Source organism: Carlito syrichta, unplaced genomic scaffold (genome assembly GCF_000164805.1).
Source record: "Carlito syrichta isolate Samal-C Ts95f unplaced genomic scaffold, Tarsius_syrichta-2.0.1 Scaffold311719, whole genome shotgun sequence".
NCBI classification, from domain to species: Eukaryota; Metazoa; Chordata; class Mammalia; order Primates; family Tarsiidae; genus Carlito; species Carlito syrichta.
The window spans coordinates 581,078-589,897 of record NW_007255815.1 but is presented as its reverse complement, the minus strand read 5'-3'; positions in this window follow the sequence as shown (position 1 = coordinate 589,897).

The following is an 8,820-nucleotide window of genomic DNA, read 5'->3' as shown; positions in this document are numbered from 1 at the left end:
TTGGAATGCATTCTGGACTTTGTAACTAATATGTTGTGCCTCTAAATACAGCTAGGTTGCAGCAAATAATACTGAAATTGTTGTTTTAGCAGGGAATTTATCATGGATGAACTCAAACTGCAAACTGTCTTATCTCCAGTAGGTTAAATTTCAGGTCAATTTGTGTTGATTTCATGAGGGGACTTGGAGTCTGCCCTGCACATGCATGATTCGGGAATCAGCCAGAGATTTAGGCAGACTTTATAGAGAGAATTTAGAGTTCCTTCTCTTTGGCTTTCTCTTTTCTGGAATGTTCCCTCTCTCACATTAAAGCTATCCTGCTTGTCCAGACTCTGTCCTCTGATTCTTCGTGGCAGTAGAACTCTGGGTATCTATTGTAAGATTTTGCTCTGTGGGGCATAAACTGAGACTCGCCTTCAGTCAAAAAGCCATAAAAATGGGAAACTCATTTGGTGATGTTATCTTATTCCTAGTGTTCACCTTCCCTTCAGTTTCCACTTGTTTTCAATTGCTTCCCAGAACCTTCAGATACTTTTTTGTATTTTTTCCCAGGGCTTATAATTATGTACAGGAGGTTTGATTCAATAGGAGCTGCTTGGCCATTAAGAATCAAAACTTAGTATTTGTTCTAAGTTATGCATTATTGCATGCCAAGTGTAAACCTTTTCTTCATATGACACAGTAACGTTTTCTATTCATGCAAAAAAAGTATCTCACAAGTTCACATTTGCACAACATTCTAAAGAGCTTGTGTAAGTGAAAGAGCTTATTTAAGCACTGGGAATTACTAGTGAATGTTACAGTAAGTTCAGCACACACCACAAGATAATTCAAGGCTGTTACTTTTTTCCTAGTTCTCAGTAACAAATTCAGACTGTTTCAGAGAATGTATAATTTTCATTGCCTTTTAGTTGTCAGTAGGCATCAATGACTGAAAGACCAAAGAACCTCCTGTGAGTATTTTCTGTTGTTCATTCAGCAAACATTTAGTGCTTATCCACAGTCATGTACCGCATAACAACGTTTTATCAACAGTGGACCATTTATGCAGTGGAGTCCCATAAGATTGTAACATTATATTTTTACTATACTTTTTCTATATTGAACTATGTTTAGATACACAAATAATGACCAGTGTGTTAACAATTACCTACAATGTTCAGTACAGTAACATGCAGTACAGATTTAGACTAGGAGTAATAACCTATATACTCCATAACCTAGGTGTGTAGTAGACTGTACCATCGAGGTTAGTGTAAGTACTATGATTGCACAGCAGTGAAATCATCCAAAGACACATTTCTCAGAACATTAAACAACGTATGACTGTATTTTGTATTAAGTATTTTGTTAAATGCTAGCCTTGCAAAGGTAGCTAAGAAATTGCTCACAGTTTAGTAGAGGAGACAAATAAATAAGCAGCCTATTTACATTTTCATGTTGTGTTTCAGAGGTAGTGGGAGTATTTCAGAGGACACCTGACCCATTCTTTAAGAGCAAAGGGCCTGTGCTTTGAATTGGATTATAGTTCATTGGAATTTGATTCATATTATGTTGCTTTAGAATGACTTTAGTATGAAAATATAGGGACTGAGTGTTTTATTTTTAAATGAGGGGTAGGACTAGATCTATAAGATTCTTTTCAATGTAAATATTTTATCATTCACTTTAAAAACACATTTGAAGAGGTTCTCAAAAACCTACTTTTTTCTTTTTTAAGGAATAGAGTATTTCAGATCATTTAAGGTCCTGTTTAACTGAGAGTTTACCAGGTTAACAGAAACTGCTCCTTGGCATTTGTTTGTCTTCTACCATTTTCATGTTTAGCTGTTGAGTACACACCTACAAGGGGAACACTGGATGTCTGGCTGGTTTATCGTATGGTATTAAGAGAGTGGCAGTGACTGTAAGTGCTAAAACTTGGGCAGAAGGAGGCAGGTTCTTGGTCATCTTCATGGAAATATAATATGCCTTTCTCTATAAAAATATACTTGTTTCACCAGCAGTGAAAGCACATGCATTAATTAAACATTTACTGTTTGCAATCGCTAAAATATTCATTTTGGCCCGTAAAATTTAGGATACAAAAATTGTATATTAATGTGTTATATACATTGGGTTCCTTGATACATTTTTTATAGACTCAAGATTACCAATATGAACTTGAATTGCTATTGTATAGTTTTATAAAAATGAAATAGGGTTATTTTAGTTTCTGCTCTTATGCCTGTTTCATAATGGGTGATTTACAAGCACACCTGCCCACACCACACTGAGTGTTCTGCAGACTTTGACCAAAAATGGCATGGCCCCCTTGCCCTGCCCTCCATATTCCCTGGATCCCATCCGTAGCAATATTGTTTTGTTTCCCCGGATGGAAACGGTCCTCAGAAGGAAATATTTGCCAGTGTGGAAGAAAAACAAACAAATTCAGCAGAAGCACTAAAAGTTATCAAAATTGACAAGTTTAAAAACTTTTGAACAGTGGAAAAAGCAGCTTGATAGGTGTATGGCATCAGAGAGGTGACTGAAGTTTAAACATGTAAGAATAAGTGCACATTAAAAGTAAATTCCTGTTTTCTGAGGTTCCCCTTATATATACACCCATGCTGTCATTCCAGTCATACATATCCAATGTGACTTATTCTAACAAGCTTAAGAACATTCTTTTTTAAAAAATTTACACTCTAAAGAATCAAACATGTTAACCTTTAGAAAGATACTAAGTGGTAGAGTGATTTGATAATGTTTAAAGTTTGGGGATCAGTGTGGAAATTTAGGGAACTGCAGCTTTGCTCTCACCATATAGATTTGAGGTTTCACAAGTAAACCCAATTCTAAACATGCCTTTTTTAGTAAACTCAGATCTATGCTTTGAACCCAGAACCTTGGTCTTGTTAAGATAATTGGAAACTACATTTTCTGAAAACAAGTTAGCTTTCAAATAAAGATTTGTTCCAAGTTTACATTTGTAAGGAAAATATGTTAAGTTTGTAATTAATGACACTATAGCTATTCATTGAGGTAGCACATAAAAGTGGTCGATATTTATAGAAATACTTGTGACTTTGTCAGTACCTCATCATTTCTAAATGGGAGTTTACAGTGTGTCAATTGAAAAAGGGGTGTTTGGGAGAGATGGGTCCAGAGGAAAAGAAAAAGAGATGAAAATATTGGTTCAAAGCCAAAATAGAAAAGTAGTGTTGTGCTAGGACTGCTATAATAATAAAATACCACAGATTGGGTGATGTAAACAACAGAAATTCAGTTTTTTACATGTCTGGAGGCTAGAAGTTCAAGGTCTGGTTGGCAGGGTTTGTTTCTTTTGAGGACTCTCTCCTTGGCCTGTGGATGGCCACTTTCTCCCTGTGTCTTCATATGGTCTTTCCTCAGTGCATTCATTTGTGGGTCCAAATATCCTCTTCTTATAAGTACACCAGCCAGACTGGATTAAGACCTGCCCTGATACCTCACTTTAATGTAATCACCTCTGAAAAGGTTCTATCTCCAGATATAGTCACTTTTTAAGGTACTACAGGTTGGAATTTCAACATATGAATTTTGGAGGAGCACATTTCAACTCCTAATATAATATTTAAAATTTATTCAACTACAGTTTAAAGTAAATATGATGGGACTTCAAAAAGTTTGTGGAAAATGGAATTAAAAGATAAAAATATAAAACATAAATTTTATTTCTCAACATAAGTTCCACCAAGTTCAAGACACTTTTGCACACGTTTTATTCTCCCCCTAAAGAATTGAGGATCCTTGGAATTCAACCATGTTAATGCATCTTTTTTTACATTATTAACTGAAGCAAAATGAGTGCTATTCAAAGACTTTTTTTTTTTTTGAGTTGGAGTCTCAATCTGTCACCCAGACTGGAGTGCAGGGGCCACTCCCGGCCACCGCAGCCTCGACCTGCTGGGCTCCGGCGATCCTTCCGCCTCAGCCTTCCAAGTAGCCGGAACTACAGGCGCGCGCTACCACACCCGGCTGATTTTTTGCTTTATTGTAGAGATGAGGTCTCGTTGCCCAGGTGGGTCTCAAACCTGTGGGCTCAGGCAATCCACTCACCTCAGTCTCCAAAAGGCATGGGATTACAGGCTGAGCCACCAAGTCCAGCTCAAAGATTTTTTTAAGATTAGGAAACAAAAAGAAGATAGAAGGAGCCAAAGATGATTTCTGTGAGAATGCCTCTGTTCAAGTACATGGCAACTTATCATTTCTCTTGGAAACTCTAGTAAAATTGCCTTTTTTGATGAGAGGAATGAGCAAGAGCCTTGTTGTAGTAAAGCTTTCCCAGACATTTTTCTGCTAAAGCTTTGGATAGCTTTCTCAAAACACTCCTAAGAAGCTGATTGTTACCATTCTTTAACCCTCCAGAAAGTCAACAAGCAAAATCCCTTTAGCATCCCCAGCCAAAAACTGTTGTCATGACCTTTGCTCTTGACCAGTCTACTTTTGCTTTGACTATACCACTTTCACCTCTTGGTAGCCACTGGTTTGATTGTGCTTTGTCTTCAGGACTGTAGTGATAAAGCCATGTTTTATCTCCTTTTACAGTTCTTCAAATAAATGCTTCAAGACCCTGATCCAATTTGTATAATATTTCCATTGAAAGCTCTGCTCTTGTCTGCAACTGTTCTGGGTACAATGATTTTAGTACCTGTTGGGTAGAACGTTTGTTTACCTTTAATTATTGAGTCAGAATTGTGCAAGTTGAGCCAATTGAGAAGTGTATAGTGTTGGCTATTGTTTCTGCTGTTATTTGTGAGTTCTTCTTCTATTAGGACTTGAGCAAAATTAATTTTTTCCTTGCTGATTGATGTGGATAGCCTTCCATTGTGGACTTTTATCTTCAACATCATCTTGTCCCTTCTTAAAATGAGTCATCCATTGTGAACTGCTGGTTTCTATGGACCATTAGCCCCATAAACTTTTCATAAAGTATCAGTGATTTCCCCATTTTTCTACCCACATTTTGCCATCAATTTGACATTTTTTTCTTGCTTCATTTTTAGCAGAGGTTCTTTTCAAACTGATGTCTTATCTTTCTTTTTGCCTCAAATTTTATCCTTTTCAGACATGCTGTAACAAGTTAGTACAAGTTTATTTTGATGCAAAAAAAAGTGAAATTCATGCATACTTATTTCATACTACACATTTTCCATGAACTTTTTGAAGACCATGTATGTGTGTGTTCTGGAAATTTGTAATAAAATCCAACATCAGAGCAAACCTGATGGTTTCTGTGGGAATGCTGTTCAAGTACATGGCAATTTTTTATAAGCTCTACCCCACAGCTTTCCCCATGTATAATGTAGAGTCTTTGCTTCCCTCTACAGATGTTTATATTTCACTGAGTTCTCTGGGGTGGTGGGGTGGGGAAAGAGGGGCATAATGCCTCCCAGCATGAATATCAAGACTGACTAATGTATAGAAAAGCAATCAAAAGCAAAAGCAGTTCTCATGCAAAGTCTTCATGTTGTAAGTATTCTAGTTAAAAGACCTTGAGATCAGGAGACCTAGTTTTTGCTGCTCCAGTTGCTATTTGTATAATCTTTGGCAAGCCATTTCACCAATGCTTTAATTTCTTCATCTTTACCTGTGTGCTCACTGACATTCCATTCAGCTCCAAGATTGAAAGATTTACTCATTTATTCAGAAAATATTGTTGAATGCTACTATGTGGCAAGCACCGTTTTTGAAAACTGTATGTACCATGATCACACTAATCAAAAGGAAACTCGAGTGACTGTATTAATATCATATGAAGTCATTTTCAATGCAAGTAATTTTACTAGAGACGAAGAGGATAATTTCATAATAAGAGAGTCTTTTCATTTAGAGGAGAACTAAACCTTAATCAGGCCTCTAATAACAAAACTTCAAATACATGAAGCAAAAACTAATAGAACTACAAGGAAAAATAGACAAATCCACAAATACTGTTGGACATTTTAATACCCATCTTCAAATTACTGAGAGCAAGTGGAGAGAAATTGATTAGGTTACAGAAAGCTTGAGCAGTACTATCAACCAACTTGATTTAATTGACATTTATAGAACATTTCACCCAATGATATATGAACACTCATTCTTTTCTTTCTTTCTTTTTTTTTCTTTCCAGTATCACCCTTAGATAAGAATTGAACACTCATTCTTTTATCATGGTCACACAGAACATTTACCACAATATGCCATATTATGAGTAAACCAACTCTATAAATTTTAAAGGACTCAAGTAACTTAAAGCATATTCTCTTTAAATGAAATGAAATTAAAAATTTTAAAAAGACTTGTGGAAAATCCCCAAATATTTGGAAACTGAATGTAATTTTAATCCATAGGTCAAAGAAGAAATAAGGAGGAACATTAGGAGGTATTCTGACCTGACTAAAAATGAAAACAAAACGTGGTTAGCTGTGGGATACAGCCAAAACAATATTTAAAGGGAAATTTATAGTACTAAATGACTATATTAGAACAAAAAAAGGTCTAAGATCAATGACCCTTAGCATTTGTCTTAAGACATTAGAAAAAGAAGAACAAATTAAGTCCAATGTCTACAGAACAAAGGAAATAGTAAAGACTGGGACAGCAATTAATGATATACAAAACAGAAAATAAAAGAGAAAATTGATGAAGAGAAAACTGATTTTTTTGGGAAGAGCACTAAAATTGATACATTTCTTACCTGACTGAACAGAAAACTGAGAAAGCAAATTATTAATGTCATGAATGAGAGAGGTGACATTGCTGAAGCTTCTGTGGGTATTAAGTGGATAATATAGAAACATTATGTACAACTTTAAGCCAACAAATTCAACAATTTAGCTGAAATGGGAAAATTTCTTTAAAGCCACATGTTACCAGGAAGAAGTAGATATTATGAATAGCCTTGTATTTGCTAAAGAAATTTTATTTGTGGTTTAAAAACTATCACAAAAAGACTTTATCCATGAACTCTATCAAACATTTAATGAATAGTATCACTTCTATACAACTCCAGAAAATTGAAGATGAGGGAATAATTCTCAATTCATTCTGTGAGGCTACTATTAACTTAATATCAATAGACAAAGATATTTTTAAAAGAAAACTATAAACTAATTTTCTTAGTAAACACATAATGCAAAAATTCTTAATGTAATTTTAGCAATTAAAATCCAACAATAGATATGAAGAATGATGCATCACTACCAAGTGTGGTTTATATATAAGGTGGGAATATAAGATTGGTTTAACATTCAAAAACCAATCACTATAATTTATTTATTAAGACACTAAGAAAAAACTGATTACCTCAACAAATGCACAAAAAACATTCAAGAAAGTCTGTCCCTTTTAACAAACAAAATACTCTGAGTAAATTAGAAACAGTAAAATTTGTAACCTGTTAAGGGAAACAATTTGACTTTCTTGAAAAGTCAAATGTACACCTACCATATAATCCAGACATTCCATTCCTTGGTATTTGTCCAAAATAAATTAAATCATATGTCTCTACAAAGACTTGGACATAAAGGTTAATAGCAGCTTTTTTTGTTGTAGCCCCAGACCGGAAGCAACCCGTATGTTCACCGACAAGTGAATGGATAAATTGTGGTACATCTGTACACTGGACTACTACCCATAAATAAAGTAGATAAATTACTGATGCATGCAGTGACGTGGATGAATGTCTAAGTAATCATGCTGAATGAAAGAAGTCAAAGTACTTACTATTGTTCCATTTATACAACAGGCTTAAAAAAAATAGCAAAGGCAAATCTGGAATGGTAGAGAGTCTGTTAGTAGTGACCTGCAGGGGCTAGAAGAGAGGACAGAATTATACACGGGCACAAGAATATGTTTGAAATGCTAGATATGGTCACCTTATTGATTGTGGTGACAATTTCATGGGTATATACATATGTCAAAACTTACTAAATTGCACTTTTATTATTAGTGTATGTTAATCATGCCTCAGTAAACTTTTTAAAATTCCTTGCCCTCATGGAACTTATATTTTATTAGTGTTGAGATGTAATAACAGTAATGATAATGTATATTATGTGTGTGTGTATGTGTCTTTGTATCAGATATATGTTTATTATGTGTGTGTGTGTTTATGTGTCTTTGTATCAGGTGTTGCAAAGTCTTTTTTAAAAAACAAAGCAGTGTGGAGATAGAAAGTGGTGGGAAGGGGAGACTTTGTGAAGTAGAGAGGAGATCAAGAAAGTCCTTGACCTTAACGTGACATTTGAAACAGACTATTTTAAGCTCCCCTGTAATCTTTCATAAACTGTTTTAAGGTAGACTTCAGCTTTTTAAAGTTACAGGTTATCATCTCTCATCCGAAGGAACATCATCTTTCCCCTAACTTGAAGACAGATTTAAATTGTTGACATTACAAGGAAGCAGGTGGTAAGGGTTGGGTCGAGGTAAGCAATACCTAGTCCCAGTGCCCCAAAAGAAGCCCATTTCAGGTGAAAGAATTCCTGGTGGTTAACTTTTAATTGGGAGGATGAAGACCCGTTGGGTGAACCTCTGTAGAACAGTGACTCAAGAAAAATCCCAACCAAAATTCCCGTCTTCCAGTTTCCTACCAGATGGAAGCAGTTATTCCCTCAGTTTTCTAAAGAGCAAATCAGAACTCTTCTAGTCTGTGTCACCTTTGTTGTTCTGTGTTCTGAATTCACATATCCCAAGGGGCAGAGGAGGATTTCTACTAGTGGAGTGCCCTCTTGCTTACATCCAGTGATCCTAGCAAAGCAGCTAGAAAGAAACATGTTCTGGCACCATGGCAGCTTTCTCCTCACCACTGGCAGA